Here is a 19,941-nt window from a genome sequence, read left to right on the forward strand (position 1 = left end):
GCGCTAGAGTGGCTGATACATCATTGCGCAGCATGCTGCAGATACCATCTATTAAGATGCGTACCCTGCTGATTAGGTATATGATTGAGAATTTTCAGGCCAGCACGGGCAGGTTCATTATACAAGAGCAGGTTGGGGAGGTGACTCTCGGTGCGGTCGACGTCGAGTGCATCTTTAACCTCGAGAACCAAGGACTGTCCGCTTCGGACATTCTGACTGAAGAAGGCGAGGACATGAAGGAGCGGGTGCCGCCACAATTTCTCAGTAAGACATCAGAAAACATAGTGATAGATAATCTCATTGAGGACATAATTAAAAGTAAAGCCACCGACGACGATTTCCTTCGCAAAGTAGTGCTTGTCCTGTTAGGAACAATTATTGCTCCCATGTCGAGCAAGATTGTGCCAAAGCAGTACTACGCTTTGGTCGAAGATGTGAAACGTATTTCAAAGATTAACTGGAATGCCTTCACCATGCGTGTTCTCCTTGATTGCCTTCGCATAGTGAAGAAAGGCAAACACCTCCGCCAATGGCCGAAAGGCAATTTGGCTCTCTTGCAGGTACACATATGAGACCTGTTGCATAATGTCAATTATCATATCATTGCAATTTTATGTGATGTATTACTAACTCTAAATCCTTATATTTTTTGTAGTACTTGTACTGGGAGAAGGTGCAACCGGTCGAAGGCGAATGCGCCTATAATCCCAACTTGTCCATACAACCTCTTATGAGGAACTGGACAGAAGGTGCAGCCACTAGGAGAGATAGGTTCGACTATGATAATGGGCGCGGCCGTGGTAACGTAAGGGTAAGTCATTGTGTTTCGTCTTTCTTAAATGTTTTGTAACTTAATACTATTTATTTTTTATTCATCACATGTACTTCAATATCGCATGCAGATCGAAAATAATATCACCCAGGAGTATAGGGCTCAGGAGCCCAACATCCCAAATAATGCGCCTACCATGAAGCCAAAAACCAAGCCTGCAACTGGAAACGCAAAGAAGTCGACGACAGCCGCATTGTCAGAAGATTTGATGGAGCTTCTAATGAAGCGGTGCATGGACTTCATACACACCCAGATGAGGCAAATCCCTGATCAAGTTGCTGAGGTATCACACCCAAACTTTATAGTTTACAGTATGTTTGCTGTTTTAAACCATGCTACCATTACTAAGTTTATATTTCTATTGCAGAGGTTGTTGGAGAAGTTGAACAAAGCAGGTGTCATGTACAAGCCGGCTGCTGCCGTGCCATCCGCGGAGAATGATCCGGACGAAGTGGATTCGTTCGAGAATGGTCCATATGAAAAGAAGGAATTCGTGTACAAGGAAGACATGGACAGTGATGGACAGCCGATCATTGACATGACGCAGCCTGATATAGTGCTTCCCGACCATAAAACCGTTCCTGAGGTACTATGTATTTATCTTTCTGTCTATAATTTTCTCGTTTAATTTTTTTACGTCCAGAAATGTTCACACGATTTAGTTTGCCAAACAGAAAACCCCACCGAAGATGAATGGACACAAGGAAGCTTCACCTGTTAAGCGTAATGATGTATGTGGGGGTACACCGGAAAACCCTTGGGTGGTTGGTACTTCTACTCTAGCACCTTCATCGGACATAGACATTTGTCCATCTTCTGTCAGCAAGTTCATGGCTAAGGCGAATGGAAAAAAGGGTGTAACAATCGATAAGGATGAGGAGGTTATGTCCGGTAAGCGGAAGCGGACCGTTTCCAAGAAATTTGAATCCCCCTACGCACTTGACAAGCCCGGCAGGCGTACCAGCCGTGGTCAGAGAACCTATGGTACTAGTACTGCTACTAGAGGTATCGTAACTAACATTTTTAATTTTTTTATTTACTACCAATGCATATGATCACCATTGTTGACGTTCATATTATTTCATGCAGCTCTATTTTCGAACAATAATGTGCCGGAGGTTGTGGCAGATGAGTTGACGCCGGAAATAATTGATGCAGCTATTTCATTTGTCGAGTTAGCTGCTAGCACTGAGAAGAACAAGAACAAAAAAATTACTACAGTGAAGGGCGTGGCATAACTCTGACTTCCGAAAGGATTCTACCAGTACTAGCTCATAGATGGCTGTCGGATGATGTAAGTACTACTTGCATGTCCTGTTTTTAAAATGCTCAATAATCTATGTCTCAACTTTCAACATGTAATGCGCTGATATTCTATGCAGGTTATTGATGCTTATATGGGACATTTGGAGCTGCGTGTTGGTCATGATCGTTACCTCTGTCCAGCGTGGAGGTCCAAATTCCTTGTAGATCGTGCTATCGCACATGACGATCCATTGCCATCGAGCTGCAACATGGATAGTGCTCTGACCAAAGCTGGAGCAGTTAATAGAGTCACGAAAGAGTATACTATGCATGATAAGGTACGTAATGTTTGTGATTCATCACTACATGATAGTTCATCAAGTATTTCTTTTGATCCGTAATGGTTTTTTGCACTGTAGACGTATATCGCGTTGAATATCGACAATAGCCACTGGATGACCGTGGTCATGCACATGATCAAGAAAGAATTCCAAGTTCTCGATTCGCTCTATCCTCTGGACCTGACTGAAAGGACTGTTAAAGCACTGGTAATGTAACCAACATTTGTACCATTGCTCTTACATATTGTTTATGATTGTTCTTTAACACTATCCTCTTTATAGCGAATGGCTATAGCAAACGATATGCGTCAGGCAAATCTTATTACACCAGGGAAATATCCGGACGTAAGTAAGTGGCCTATCAACGAGTATGACATACCCCAGCAAGAGGATGGGTGAGTTAATAGGACATCATGCACAATCAAACAACAACACACATGTTTGTATTGCCCACCGCTAATGTTTGCATATGTACCAGGAACTCTTGTGGCCTTTTTGTCACAGAATGTCTAGAACATTGGGACGGGGACCGAATCACCCGCCAATTTACACAGGTATGCTGTTATTTTCGTTTGTAGACTAGCTACTATGGTGGTGTAGCAACTTCGGTTCATGTAACCTTTATGTCATTTTTTGCAGGCCACCGTTGACGCAAGGAGAAGACGTTTCGTCGCAGAGTTGATTATGTCACCTTCAAACTCGATGGAGTGTGTGAAGAACAAAATTCGCGAAATCGCAAGGAAAAGGCGCCTGAAGAATTCATGCGGCATGCAAGATTGAAGTTTTAGTGGTTTGGATTTAGTCCGGTCGAAGGTTTCGACGGCATGATTATCTTAGGGGTTCTATAATTTTTATGTAATAAACAGGGCACATGCATGTGTATGTGTCTGTCAGACAATTCGCTCGTACAAGACAATTCGGTCATAAAATTCGCTCGGAGAAGACAATTTGGTCGTACCAATAAAGTTTTGGCTTCACTTATCAATTGTTCTTGCTTAATATTTTTCTCGTTCTCCAATTTTTTATAATTGTATTTTTCACGGCTTCACTTATCAAGTGTTCTTGCTTAATATTTTTCTCCTTCTCCAATTTTTTATAATAGTCTATTTTTCTCTTCAACTGCTCTCGTAAGTTTCATATTAAAATTTTCACAATCTTAACTTTTTTTTAAACTCTACCAAGCTTAGCATTCTGCCTTAGCTATCTGCATGTCATCATCTTGCATAATCTCCTAGTAATTCCCCCTCATCACATTATTATGAAAAGTAGTCATGGTAGATAAGTAAATATATCGAGCCAAAATGTAATATTACACTCATCAAAATTAGTCATGTCAGCTCGTTGGCTCTATCGCGTGTTATCAGGCATCATGTTTTTCTAGTTTGTTTTACAAACCCGTCGTTTTTTTATTATATGTATAATTAACTTTTTCTGTACTCACCATAATGCCAGGCACGGCCCATCTAACCACGTGAGGGGCCCCATAGGTGGGCTATCTTCCCGACAGCGCTACACCAGCCCGTTTTGCCAGGTTCACATCGATCTTTCCCCTTTTCTCGTTTCCCTTTCCAAATCCCTAGCCCTCCCTCTCTATTTGCGCCTCCAAATCTCGACGGCGAAAGCATGACAGCGAGCTGGGCGTCGGGCGGCGGCGGCTGCGGCGAGAAGAGCGGTGGCGACCGCAAGTTAGGTCGAACCCTGGGTCCTGCAAGCAGGTGGGACGGATTCAGTGGCATAGGAGGCAGCGGCGGCGGATCTAGTGGAACAGGGGACGGGGTTTCGTGGGCGGCGGCGGGCCGGGAGAACCCACGGCTAGGGTTTCTTCAGTCCTACACTTTGGTGGCAAAAAGGTAAGTTCTTTACCGTTGTTCTTTACATCCCAGCATTATCGCCCATAATTCATCACCTGTGGCCATGACAAGCTCCATCTATGTGGTCATCAGGAAACTCCTAGTGGCCGTGTCTGCATAGATGCAGACAATTTTGGCAGCGCACTCGGGGGATGTGTGTTTGAGGTTAGTCTACTGAGCATGATATTCAAACTAGTACTGCTATTGCGGTCAAGCTGCAAAAAAGTTCAGTGTTTAACGCTTGCAGCGACAAGTTCAGTTATAAAATGACTTGAATTGCTCATGATTTATTTAGGATGATATCACTTCTGAGTATGTTGAATGGGTTGATGGGGAGTGGGATAGCAAAGCAAAGTCAGTCATTAAGTATCTTGCCATGAAGAACAAGAAACTGGAGACTAAGATTACAGAATATGAAGCTGAAATTAAAAGGAATGAGAAAGAAAAGAGGGCAATGGTTAAGATGCACAAGGAGATATTGCTCTATAGGGATAGGATTTTAGGATTTGGAGGTCTTCTGTATCTTGGCCTGCTTGCCATTATGATTGCTGTCATAGTTAGCAAGTAGATTGTTCATAAAGTTATTGACATCATTGTAATTGACATGATGAAATGATGCTAAATTATTTGCTATTCAGTTTATGGGCAAAGTGTAACAGAGATTGCAGCATAAATAACATGGGGCCATCATGATTGGTAGACAGTGCACTTTTGGCATGTTCTATATTTGGCAGACAATGCACTTTTGGCATGTCCTGTATTTGACAGACAATGCACTTTTGGCATGTTCTATATTTGGTATGTGATGCACATGGGCACATCACCTAGCAACACTACTGATTTATGTAGCAGACTAGTTCATTGTCTTGTTGCAACATAGGAGCAACATCTAGCAGCTTCCATGCAACACTAAAGCAAAGAAACAATACATATTCAATATTCAGAAATTTAACTGAACTTGGCACTTAGGGTGAGCAGTAGATATTCAGTTCTTCAGCCACAAAGAACCCGATCAAACCGTACCGATTGCATAACTTATATGCTTACATATAAAAGCATACCTAACCAACATCAAACCCAAAATAATGTTAACTTATATGCTGAAACATATAACAGCATACCTAACTTAAGATAATCAGCAGCTTCCTCCTCCTTCAACAACTGTGCCCATCTTAACTTCTTCAAAAATTTGAGGCGGCGTGAGCGGCGCACCACACACGGAGAAGCCTTCTTCTTGAACACCGTTCTGTTGGACAGCTGCGCCACCTGATCCTGAGACACCCCCTCTTCTTCCACCTTCACTATGATAGGGAGGAGGGGAAGGAGCTCGACGTCGATGGGCATTGTCTTGCCACACTCGACGGCGACCGGCGCTACCATCTACACAGCATCCTCCTCGCCCTCCTCATGGTCCAGCTCGACACATGGCTTCGACACATGGCGGACCTGGTAGTCCGGGCTGACGGGCGCAGGGACAGTGAGCTCGACGTCGACGCGGTCCGCCCTCGACGCGACGCATGCTGAATCTGGCCGCAGCGTCATGGTGATGGAGCGGTACATCCACCACCTTGCGCGCTGAACAGGGGAGTCGCTCAGTGTGGCCTCTCGCATTGCCCACACGAGTAGGACAGCCGGCGGGACGCCGCGGCCGTAGGGGAAGGCGCGCTTCCTCTCGGCGTCGGTGAGGACTTTGACGAGGCCACGCGCGTGGTTGACCAACATCTCCGTGCTGGGGAACCAGCCGCACACCTCCGTCAACTACGCGCGCCACCCCTCGTCATCACTGGCGAGGCCCGTCATTGCTCTCTGCCAGCCGAGGCTTCTCTCCGTGGAGGCGGCTGCAGCGGTCGCCGGCGAGGGTATTCTCGATCTACTATAGGTGGGGATAAGAGGGGAGTTCGAACCGGCGCCCGTGGGAGGTGGGTGAGTGTGTGGTGCCGAGGAGAGTGGTACAGTTACTTATTTAATGGCATTTAGGACGTGGGCAGGGGAAATGTACAATAATATTCTTTCTACCTCCCGCCCCGGTCATTACACAGTTAAGAATTTTTTTGATTTTTGTTTACAAGGAAACATCTTACTTTATTTAAACAAAGACTGGGATCTCGTCTGCTAATACACTAAGGATACAATCACGGGGCCAAAGCCTCCAAACCAAAGAAACACAAGCGCCTACAGCTACCTTAGCCAAAGTATTAGTCGGCCGATTAACACAGTAAATAATTGAAGCAAGTGTTCTACTCTTGTTCCTTCTCCACTTTTCTGCACCTGATAGAAGACAAGCTAAGTTAATGAATGATACAAACTTTAATAATCCACAATGCATACAAACACTTACTTCTGATTTTGTTTGCATTTCTTGCTACGTCTAGTGTGTCCTACCAATTTGCAAGCGCCGCACCGGGTTTTCAACTCATCAAAAGAGAGTGGTCTACCATTTTTCGAGACAGGGCGGCTCTCATCTGCCTTTGTTGCACCTTTGCTTGACACTTTCATAGGATCTTTAACCTCAATCATGTTGCCTTCACCATCGTCCACATATTCAACTGCACACTTACTGATGTCATTTGTTTGCTTCAACACATTTTCCTGTAGCAGATCATACTCATGACTCTTAGCTATCACAGCCTTCAAACTCTCCTGTAACTGATCCCACAAAGCAGGGTGTTTGCATGCCGCATGCATAGCTTCAGACGCTAACACACTGACCTGGCTATATTTCATTCTTTCCCCGGCCCCAGTCCAACCAAATCCCAACAGATCGCTTGTGCGCCTCGCGGGCAGTCCCAACCTTGCTTCTTTCGTGAACCGAATAAGAACTAAACACTTTGGTATTTCAGATATGTTCAAGTGCTTCAGTACATGGAATATGTGCTTGCAAGGTAGACCCTTTCGAATCATTCTTTTGCAGCTGCACCTTATAGTTTCTGCGGAATTTACTGGTGTATACTCCACCCAAAAACGGCGCTTCCGGTTATTCTTCCAGGCCACGATGTACTGTTGTGATCCGTCTCCCAGCTTAATTTCTACAATCTCCATGCCGTCAATTTTTCTAAGATCATCTTGCAACATATAGAAGTTTGCTGGAGTGAAGACGTGAGAAGCAGCTATCTTAAGTTCCCTCGAGCTAGTAACTGGCACCGGTAAACTCTGTGAGGCCGTGCAGTCATCTCGCGCCTCGTTTTCACGGATACGCACAACGACGTTCTCATAGTGCAAAATCATATCCACCAGGGTCATTTCACCGTCTAGGTGGAGGTGAAGGCATGAATTCAGGCTTTCACTCTGCTGGTTGCTTTTCATTCCAAGCCAAAACCCCTCAGTTAGATATGCCGTGGCCCACAGTCTCCTCTTCTTATACATCCGCCTCAACCATGTTACAGTTTTTTCCGACTGCCATCTTTTGGAAAATGCATGCCATCTCTCCTCAAACGTTGCCGTGGACGTGCTGTAGTACAGAAGAGTTCAGAACTCCTTCAAGGACTTGTGACTGAGGTGAATCTTCATATTTTTCTCTATGTGCCATGTACATATACGGTGCCACACGTCTGGCAAGACTTCGTGAATTGCCTTCATCATCGCAGCGCCGGCGTCTGTGATAACACTCTTAGGCATGTTTTGACACATGGACCTCAAAAAAGTCTGCAGAAGCCACACGTATGTCTCCTCGGTATCATCCAAAACTATGGCACAACCAAAAACAGTGGTCTTCCGGTGATTGTTAAGACCAACAAAAGGTATGAATGGCATACCATAGCGGTTCATCTTGTACGTGCTGTCAAATACAAGCACGTCGCCGAAGTCCTCATAGTCATGACGAGACTGGGAGTCGCACCAGAACATCCTATTCAAATGTCCTTCCTTATCTAGCCTGTACTCGAAAAAGAAGCTAGGATCCCTCTGTTTCCTACTGGCCATGATGCCTATGGCTGTGGCAGCATCACCTTTTGAAAGCAGCTTCCTCTTCTCCTTGGCGCAAAGGTTGTATATTTCACGCCTGGTAAAACCAACACCGCCGTACCATACATGTTTGCTGATGAAGCAATCCATCATGTCGTGAATTCTAATCCCTGCAGCTCCCATGGACATTATCTCATGCTTCTGGTACTCTTTGATTTTTCTGTGGGACCAAAGAAAAGGTACCTCGTCCGGTCCTGCCAACATATGGCTATGCTTGTCCTCAAAACTTTCAACATACCAAACCCCACGCTTTTGGTCAAGCTTGACGGTCAGGTGCGCTTCGCAAAAGCAGCGTGTCTCGGCTCTGAGCCTACGGCTGTGTCCTTCCTCGGTTAGCAACTTGCTGTCACGTTTCCCTTGTCTTGAACAAACAAACCGCCTATAACGCATATGACGTGACTCTGTTTTGCTATACCTGACCTTATTCTTTCTAATGCTGAAACCATTATCTCTAGCATAGCTGTTGTAGAAATCATACGCAGCATCGTGAGACGTAAAGGTCATTTCCATTATCTGCATGAACATATCCCTCTTATCATCTGCACTGGCAGTATCTTGGACATTCTTTGCCCCATCATCTTGTGTCACCTACACAATCAAACCACAGCCATGAAAACAGATTTCTAAGGTTTAACATTACTTACTTCCATAGAACATTGATTACACACATACCTCACTCATGATGACCGACGACTCGGACTCCCCAGAACCAGGTGCATCTAATGATTCGTCGTTAAGGCCTGTCTCCGCGTCGGATTCACCGTAATAGTCGTACGCATTATGACATTCGGAAATGAACTGAAAAATACAACACAAATACATAATTACTTATCATATAATATTCCTGAAGAAATTCAATTTGCATGCCAACAAAAATTTTCACTTACGTACCTGACTAATGTAATCTTCATTCGAGAGCTCCGAGTTGTTTTCGTGATCATCATCAAGCTCATCGATCTATAAATTTTCAACACAAAGATTTAATGTTGTCGGATGCCACCAAAAAAATACAACATGACAATGCCACTCACATTAAGATCGTCCCATTCGTTCCCATTCTCTGACCGATCTTCACGATCTGAATTTTCATCATCTGACCAATATTCTATCCAGTCTTTCATCAGTTCTCCAAACTCCATGTCTACCATGATATCAGTTAACTCCTCGTCCGCCATTTCCTACAACCAATATTATGTATCATCACATGTGCAAACATTATCAATGATGAAATATAAAACACATAGCACACGATCACGGATGTTATGTAAACAACCGCAACCGAGGCCGTTCAGATCTGCCCAACTTAGTAAGGAAGATGGCCACGACACCCGTCGTGATCACTTTCAATCGCGAGGAACTGCACGATCTCAAAACCTAGCTTGATCTGTGATTACCTCTGCCGCCGGATACCTAGGTTAGCTGCCACATCAAATAACGATACCGGTGGTGCGCACAGCCGACGGCAACCGACGCTACGTGAACCCAGATCACGAGGAGCAGCACTACCGGAACAAGATCCACAATCGCATGCGCCGCCGGGTAGCTAGGTTACCCGCCCCGCTAGGTTAACCACTACCACTGGCGGCGGCAGTTTGTTCGATGTTGCCGCGAGCGAGACTAGAGGGGGGACGCGGGATGCGGTACCTGTGCGCGCTCGTTGGAGATTCACGACGTTGTCGCGCCCGCTGTCCGACGAGATCGTCGGCGACGAGATAGCCGCCGCTGGAGATCTACTACGTGACTTATAGAGCTGCGTCAATGCTCGCGAGATTGATGGAGCTGCTCGCGTGAATGATTGGATTCGGCAGGTCGTACGTGGACGTGGGGTCGTGTGATGTTTTTTTCGGACCAGGGTACTGTACGTATACGTTCTGGGTTATACAGGGCTAGACAGGGCTTGGATCTGGGCTGCGGCAGGCCAGGAAAAAAACAAATTCGTGGGGACAAAAATACCGCTCCGAAATTAGGTTAGGGGGGAGCACTGGAGCAGGGCTCGTCGGGAAGATACTATTGGATCAAGACGTTATGGTCGTGTTAAAAAAAACATTATGGGGTGCAAATAATACACTGTCCATCCTTGTGCACACGTTACATGGAACTTTTTTTAACACACTACATACCCACTCATACATACGCACATACTACATTTCATTTTATTTTTTTGAACCAAAGTCCAAATTAATTAAATGCATTTTTCATATTCGTGTTTCTGGTAAAGAGGGATTTCAATTGAGATCCATTTTGAATACATTTTGCTGAGTTTTTAAAATTTTATTAAGTTTTATCTTTTCAAACTTGGTACAAGCGACTCACAAAATCGTCAATTTCAGAACCTGCGATCGACAATAGTAAGTTTTTAAGTTTCAACTCTGAAACTTGGTACGAGCGATCGGCAATATCGTCAGTAGCTGCAACCGACAGAATCGTAAGTTTCAGAATTAAAACTTAAAGTTCAGAGAGAGAATATCACAAATCACCAATAAATAGCATGCAAATATGTCTTGTACAACAATAGTTTAAATTCAACGAGTTTAACCGGATTTTCAACAATTTTTTCATGGATAGATCATGTTATCCGACATATAGTGCCCCTTAAGCTTCATCCAACAATATATGTGTGTGGATGGTCTTCCATCTGACTTGTAGTACATCATGGCAGCGCGTGCATGCTACACAACATGTAGAGCAACAATGAGCGAATGTATGAATCAATCAACATGTAGAGTAAGAAGAAGAAAAACTTATGAACTCCATAGTGGCCGCGCGCAATGGCCACATTGCCTCCAACCGGTCAACCGCACCACAATACTTGATGACGGAGTTCTGGACGGTGTACCATCGATACACTAAGAACTTGATACTGAGATCATGGATATGTGCATGTCATAAAGCGCAATGTGTTTTGCGCATGAAACGAACCATGCACGCGCTGCCAAAAGACCCCCGCCCCCTCTTCTCCTACCTGCGAATCCGCAGATACGGTCAACCACATCGCATAACAACTCATCCTCCTTCACTGAGTACCCATGTCATCCTTCTTACTCTAAAAAATGACATGAAGTTCAAAAATAAGCTCAACAACATTTTGACCGAACACCTGCCGGGCGTGGTGTCCACCATGGATAGCGTCGACAGGCGGGCGGAGGATACCTGGCTGTGGACGGATCTTGGATGGACGGTGTTGTTGTACAAGATGAGCGGGTGTGTGGGTGTGGGTTGCGGACGTCCCTTAATGCCTAAGCGATAGGAGGGTACGGATACAAAGTAAGGGGGGGGGGGGGGCAGGGACGGAGTGGAAGAGAATGGGACTGGAGGAAGGATTTGAATGGGCCAGAGGTGTCGGAGTCCTATGAGGCGGTGGTCTTGGCTCCCGTAAACCCCCGTTTGTTTTCAATTTGCGGGAAAAATGACTTCCGGACCGCTCCACGGACCGATACCGGCTGGCGCTGGATGGCAAAACACATTTGGATCACGCGATCCGGATGGGGATAGGGATGTTTTGAGAATCCGCCTTAGAGATGCCTGATCCCCCCCCCCCCCCCCCCCCCCAAAAAAAAACTTCATGTTGAAAAAAGAGCCTCCCTCTGCCCTCGGCCTATTTGGAGATTCCCGGTGAAATGGCGCTCAATTGATTCCACGGAGGGACCTCTCGTGCAACAACCAAAGAGTTGTGTATCCTCTTCTCGCAGTGGCAGATTTCTTCACGTAACCGCACTCCGACCCCGTCCACGCTGACGCGGCCGCTACGAATTGTGGCGAACCAACGCTGCCTGCCTCCCTGGCTCGACGAATCGGAGATGCCTGTCCAACTCACGCATCTCCCAATGATTCATATACGCCATTGCGCGTGCACATGCTGCATGTTTGATGCCAACGTGACAGTGACGACAGCGAGCCAAAAAAGAAAGAAACAACGACGACGGTGCGGTCAGTCCTCCCTACAAGTGACCTCCTACTATTGGTTTGCCCATATATGGCGTGCTTAGCATGCTTACAAAGTATACTTAATTACATCTTGTGTGAACTTTCAGCGTAGTACATGTGGTAGTTGGGTTGCCCTACAAAAAGTCTGGTGGTAGCTGCTGGGTGTGCGTGTGATATCTTATCTCTTCTCACTCAAATAATGGATCGAACCTTTGGAACGAGGAACATATGCATGCATTTTTTTTCTTTTTGCCATTGCTTGTGAGAATGCATACGTGTATCATACAAGGCATATCTGACATCCTACAATTATCAGGGCATCATGATCTATTGACTTGACCAATATTGCTTATTTTCATACACAAACTCAATAATTGTCTTCCCTGCAAAAAAGAAAACAGCTCAACAATTTTGTGTTTTTTTTTGCGGGTAACAGCTCAATAGTTATCCAATAGTAAGATCGAGTGTTTTATTTATTTCCACTGCAATAATGCTATATACCATATATGTCAAGTGGTCTCTTTTTTAGGAAGGATTCTCTCCTATTTTATTAAGAAACTTGTACTGCTAGAATTCTCCCAGACAACTTTTCTCGATAAAGGATTTATTTTATTGACTTATAGTGTCACATCAGGAGAATACAAGCACCATGAATACATACTCGGCCTCTGCATGACTTCACAAAATTTTGCACGGAAGTCATGCACACGAGCATCTTGCACCACAAAAAAATGTGAAATTTTTTTAACACACCAAATCGCTACTCTTGCTTGGGAGCATATACTTCCACCCATCTTTGCCCAAAAACTAAGTAATGGCTAGAAGTGTTTGGTTTCAGAAGATCATCACAAAAGCATGATTGCTACCATGCCCCACACAAATTCAATCACCACCGAAGCAGTAATCTAAAGATGCACATACATTAGCTGTGCTAAACACCATGCATGGCCACCATCTCCGCAAGTCTTCTAGGTTCGAGAGAGCATTCTGCTCATTTTACCCGCAGGTCTAGGTACCAACACAACGTAGTTGTCAATCTGGTGTCACTGTAAATATAGATGGGTGACGAGGATAGAGCCTCTAAGAATGCACTATATTTCCTGCTTTCCAGATGCTACTAGATAATAACAGCCATCCAATTGCCACTAACTTTTTTCGAGCGGAAGAGAAACATACTGGGAAAGCCATACATAATCTTAACATAGAAGGAAACTAACAAGTACATTTCAACACATTCCAAATGTACCTAGCAACAACACATCTAAAGAACAAAGGATTTTTTTGAAAGATCCAACAAATTGCTGACTTGGTTCAGATTTAGCAGGAAGGAGCGTAACAACATGGAATCAAAGAAAAAGAAAACAACAACCCTATTGGCTGTAGAAACAACATTACACTCGGCCCTATTGGGTGCAGAATAACACTACACTCACAAGGCTGATCGCCATCCATGACAACGCAGAGCCGCCGTCATCCAATCCCGAAGGCCGGATCTAGGGTTTCCCCCAAAGAAAATCAGGAAGAGAGGTGAGAACTGCGACATCGATGCTTTCAGCAAGGGAATGACTCCGGGCAGGCGCCGCCATGGATGACTCTGGCCACTACTAGAGTATGCCTTTCGCCGGCAGCCTCATCCTTCCAACCCATTGACCCAACTACACCACATCGCCAAACATCTCTGCATAAAGGCCAACATTCCCTTAGCCCCTCCGACCACCAACCACCTCCTCCAGATTGCCTGGTCGCCGGAGCAGTAGATCGGGCCAAAGAATAGCCCAACTAAAGACCAAAGGATCAATTGACGAAATAATCTTTGGGGGATGACGAGCACTTTTTATGTTTGTGATATCTTCTATAAGAAAGAGATTGTCTCTAGTGAGGGTACTTCGTTTTGAGATTAACCAGAAAAAGACCTTAATCTTTGGTGGAATCAAAATATTTAGGTGAATCTTTATGTTGATACGGGCAAACTGGAGTTGTATATAGAAGTATTTGATGGAGAAACCTTCAGCAGGATTATGGAGTTTATCTGAGCGTAGTGATCACTCACCCGTTGGTATCTTAATGTACTGGTAGTTTATGCTGGAATTTAGTCTATTTTGGGACAACCCAATAACTATTTCAGAAATTCCTAAATAAATCCTAAAGGCCCACTTAGCCCAATCATGCAAGGAAAGGGATACAACTAAAGTTTAGTCCCACATTGCTAGTTTAGTGGGAGTTGGACCTCCTTATAAGGGAGGTTCTTTTCCCACTTGTATGAGCATGAGAACAAGAGGGACATCCACGCGCGCTCCTCCTCCGCCGCCCGTCTTGTGACGCCTCGCCTCGCTCGTCCGACGCGGGAATGAGCCGAGCCAATGTCTAAATTTTTGCCATGCACTACGGGTATACGAAAGGTCACTCGGGAGCTGGAAAGTTTTTGTTGTAACCCTTTTGGCTGCTGCTTGTTCGTTTCGTCTCCCTTGTTCCCTTCAGCTCCCAACGCAGCCTCTCACCTCCTTCTCTTGCGCCTATAAATGGGAGGTCACTCCTCTCAGAGAGACACACCAGAACTTCTTCTTCCTCTCGCCACCGGTTCCAATCTCTGAGTTGTTGATGTCTTCCTCATCCCGGCTTGCGGCGTACACCACGAGTCGGGACAGTAAGCCTCCAAAACTGCACCTCTTTGAGTCCTGTACGGGAGAAGGGTGATAATGTTTTTGGGGAGCGCTCAGCGCGACTACTGGCTTCTTCGTCACGGACGCCCCGGACTCCGATGACCACTTCCCTGACAACGACTTCTTCCCCAATGTCGACAACCTCTTCGACGACATGGCTGGTGAGGACACCGACCCCCAAGTCCAGTGCTAATGTTGCTGCTGTCCCATATGTGTTCTTCTCCTTTCCGTTCGAGGTCCTGCCACAGTTCCTTGTTCTGGTGTTTTCCCTAGATATGTTAGGTTCTGCTTCATATATGAAACTTGCCCTACTGTCTGCTCTAGATAAGAAGCTTGGTTACAGTTCATATATGCAGATGTTATTTACCTTCTCTCTGTCAGATCGCATGACTAGTTTTATCCTTGTTATATTAGTCATGCTTTATCAAATATTTTTGTTAATAAAATCATTCGGTAAATTGCTCATATTTCCAACAATCCAAAAACCTTATTATAGGCAATTTACACCAAGTGGTTTTGCTGCTTCCATGAGACCTCCTATGTTTGAGAGTACCCACTATAAGAGGTGGCGCATGAGAGTAGTCTTATGGTTTCGAACCATGAGTTGCTATGACGCCACTCTTGACAAACCTGAAGGGGAGTATGATGCCCAACAGGAACAAGCTTTTCAGAAAATGGATAATCTGTTTAAGGCTGCTCTCTTGAGTGTTCTTGGTGAGAACATAGTTGATACTTATGCGTGAATTGATAATGGAAAATATATGTGGGACGCACTTGAGGCCAAGTTTGGGGTCTCGGATGCTGGCACTGAGTTGTACATCATGGAGCAATTCTATGATTACAGGATGACTGAAGAGCGCTCCGTGGTTTAGTAAGCTCATGAGATACAGTCATTTGCTAGAGAACTTGAGCACTTCAATTGTATGCTATCAGACAAGTTCGTTGCCGGAGGCATTATCACTAAGCTTCCTCCCACGTGGAGGAACTTTGCTACTTTAATGAAGCATAAGGGATAGGAGTTTTCCGTTCCGGGTCTCATTGGTACTCTTGATGTGGAAGAAAAGGTGAGGGCAAAGGATAACCGTGCTCGAGGTATTGAGGGAGGTTCTAGTGCCAATATGGTACAGAAGAAAAACTTCCAGCCCCACAAGTTCAAGAACAAGGGCAAGTTTGATGGTAAAGCAAAGTTTGACGGGAAGAACAAGGCTGTACATCACATGAACTTCAAGAAGAAGAATGACAAGAAGAAAGGTGTTTGTCATGTGTGTGGAGATCCTGATCATTGGGCTCCTAGTTGCCCTAATCGGTATGACAAGCACCATCTTGAAGAAGGCGGCAAGACCGCTAATGTTGCCATTGGAGACACTGACATGAAGGATGTTGGGTATGGTATATTTCCCACAAGTCTTTCAGTATGTCATTCTCCTGATTGGTTAATTGACACGGGTGCTGATGTGCATGTATGCGGTGATATTTCCATGTTTTCGTCTTATCAGACCGCAAGGACTTCAACCGTGCTGATGGGAAATGGTACAAGTGCTTCTGTTCGTGGTGTTGGCACGGTCGATCTGAAGTTTACTTCGGGGAAGATCGTGCGGCTGAAGAACGTGCATTATGTCCCCTCCGTCAATAAAAATCTTGTTAGCGGATCTCTTCTGTGTAGAGATGGCTACAAGCTTGTCTTTGAGTCAAATAAATTTGTAATATCCAAGTATGAAACCTTTGTTGGTAAAGGCTAAGAGTCAAGAGGCCTGTTTCGTTTATCCTTGTCAGATGTTTGCAATAAAATTGTTAATCATGTTTGCAACAAATAGTGAATCAAATGTGTGGCATTCACATCTCTGTCATGTTAACTTTGGTTGCATGCCGCGACTAGCCAAATTGAACTTAATCCCTAGTTTCACCACTGTCAAGGGATCTAAGTGTCAAATTTGTGTGCAAGCTAAGCAACCTCGTAAGTCTCACACGACTGTGAAAACGAGAAATCTTGCACCACTAAAACTCATACATTCAGATCTATGTGAAATGAATGGTGTTTTGACAAAAGGTGGAAAGAAATATTTCGTGACGTTAATTGACGACTCCGCTGGATACTGCCGTGTGTATCTTCTGAAATCTAAGGATGAGGCTTTGAACTTTTTCAAGATCTATAAAGTTGAAGTGGAAAACCAACTTGATTAGAAAATCAAGAGGCTTAGGTCCGACCATGGTGGAGAGTATTTTTCCAATGAATTTGATGCTTTTTGTGCGGAACATGGTATAATCCATGAGAGGATGCCTCCCTATTCACCTCAGTCAAATGGGGTAGCCGAAAGAAATAAACGTACTCTAACTGATTTGGTTAATGCCATGTTAGACACATCGGGTCTCTCCAAGGCATGGTGGGGGAGGCGATATTGACTGCATGTCATGTCCTAAACCGAGTTCCCATAAAGAACAAAGAGATAACTCCATTCGAGGAATGGGAGAAGAAAAGATTAAAGCTATCTTATCTACGAACCTGGGGTTGTTTGGCGAAAGTCAATGTGCCAATTCCAAAGAAGCTCAAACTTGGACCAAAGACCATGGATTGTATTTTCCTGGGATATGCTTTTCATAGCATTGGTTATAGATTCTTGGTTGTCAAATCTGAGGTACCTGACATGCATGTCAGTATGATCATGGAGTCGAATGATGCGACTTTCTTTAAAGATATCTTTCCCATGAAGGATATGGCTACCTCATCTAATCAAGAGATGCCTAGTTCATCGAATCAAGAACCAGTTACAATTACTGAACCTTCTATCTTGATAGAACACTTTGAAAATCCTGTGGAGGAGAACAATGAAGTTCCTACTAGGAGCAAGAGACAGAGGATGATACATCCATTTTGCATCATGCTTTTATATCGATATTTATTGCATTATGGGCTGTTATTACACATTATGTCACAATACTTGTGTCTATTCTCTCTTATTGTACAAGGTTTACATGAAGAGGGGGAATGCCGGCAGCTGGAATTCTGGGCTGGAAAATGAGCAAATATTAGAGACCTATTCTGCACAACTCCAAAAGTCATGAAACTTCACGGGAGCATGTTTCAGAATATATAAAAAATATTGGGCGAAGGAAGTACCAAAGGGGGGCCAACCACCATCCACGAGGGTGGGGGCGCACCCCCCTACCTCGTGGGCCCCCTGGCAGGCCTCCGATGCCCATCTTCTGCTATATGAGGTCTTTCGTCCGAGAAAAAAATCATAAGGAAGCTTACGGGATGAAACTCCGCCGCCACGAGGCAGAACCTTGGCAGAACCAAACTAGGGCTCTGGCGGAGCTGTTCTACCGGGGAAACTTCCCTCCGGGAGGGGGAAATCATCACCATCGATCCTCTCATCGGGAGGGGGTCAATCTCCATCAACATCTTCACCAGCACCATCTCATCTCAAACCCTAGTTCATCTCTTGTATCCAATCTTTGCCTCAAAACCTCAGATTGGTACATGTGGGTTGCTAGTAGTGTTGATTACTCCTTGTAGTTGATGCTAGTTAGTTAATTTGGTGGAAGATCATATGTTCAGATCCTTTATGCATATTTATACCCCTCTGATTATGAACATGAATATGATTTGTGAGTAGTTATGTTTGTTCCTGAGGACATGGGAGAAGTCTTGCTATAAGTAGTCATGCGAATTTGGTATTCGTTTGATATTTTGATGAGATGTATGTTGTCTTTCCTCTAGTGGTTTCATGTGAACGTCGACTACATGACACTCAATCATTATTTGGGCCTAGAGGAAGGCATTGGGAAGTAATAAGTAGATGATGGGTTGCTAGAGTGAGAGAAGCTTAAACCCTAGTGAAAGATCATGGATGTCGCCTAGAGGGGGGTGAATAGGCGCTTTAAAATAATTACGGTTTAGGCTTGAACAAATGCGGAATAAACCTAGCGGTTAATTTGTCAAGCACAAAACCTACAACAACTAGGCTCACCTATGTGCACCAACAACTTATGCTAAGCAAGATAAACTACTAGGTGATAGCAAGATATCTGACAAGAAACAATATGGCTATCACAAAGTAAAGTGCATAAGTAAAGAGCTCGGGTAAGAGATATACGAGGCACGCGGAGACGACGTTGTATCCTGAAGTTCACACTCTTGCGGATGCTAATCTCTGTTTGGAGCGGTGTGGAGGCACAATGCTCCCCAAGAAGCCACTAGGGCCACCGTAATCTCCTCACGCCCTCGCACAATGCAAGATGTCGTGATTCCGCTAAGGGACCCTTGAGGGCAGTCACCGAACCCATACAAATGGCAACCCTTGGGGGCAGTCACCGGAACCCGTCAAATTGCTCCGGGCGATCTCCACAACCTAATTGGAGACCCCGATGCTTGCCCGGAGCTTTACACCACAATGATTGAGTTCTGAACACCGCCAACCGTCTAGGGAGCCCAATCACTCAAGAGGAACAAGCTCAAGGGTACCAAGTGAAAGGATCGATATAGTTGACTAGAGGGGGGTGAATAGGCAACTAACAATTTTTAGCTATTCTTTACCAATTTAAACTTTGCATTGAAGTAGGTTGTCTAGATATGCAACGAGGTGAGCAACCTGTATGATGCAATAACAAAAGGTACACAAGCAAGCTAAGGATACAACACAAAAGGTTGCACAAGTAAGGGCACGAGATAACCAAGAATGGAGCCGGTGAAGACAAGGATGTGTTACCGAAGTTCCTTCCTTTTGAGGGAAAGTACGTCTCCATTGGAGCGGTATGGAGTCACAATGCTCCCCAAGAAGCCACTAGGGCCACCGTATTCTCCTCACGCCCTCACACGATGCGACATACCGTGATTCCACTATTGGTGCCCTTGGAGGCGGCGACCGGACCTTTACAAACAAGGTTGGGGCTCTCTCCACAACCGAATTGGAGGCTCCCAACGAAACCACGGAGCTTCACCACAATGGAATATGGCTCCAAGGTGACGTCAACCATCTAGGGTGCTCAAACACCCAAAAGCAACAAGATCCTCGAGGGATGAGTGGGGGGAATCAAATTTCTCTTGGTAGAAGTGTAGATCTGGGCCTTCTCAACCAATCCCTAGAAAATCAACAAGTTTGATTGGGTAGGGAGAGAGATCGGGCGAAAAT

This window comes from Triticum aestivum, chromosome 4A (assembly GCF_018294505.1).
Source record: "Triticum aestivum cultivar Chinese Spring chromosome 4A, IWGSC CS RefSeq v2.1, whole genome shotgun sequence".
NCBI classification, from domain to species: Eukaryota; Viridiplantae; Streptophyta; class Magnoliopsida; order Poales; family Poaceae; genus Triticum; species Triticum aestivum.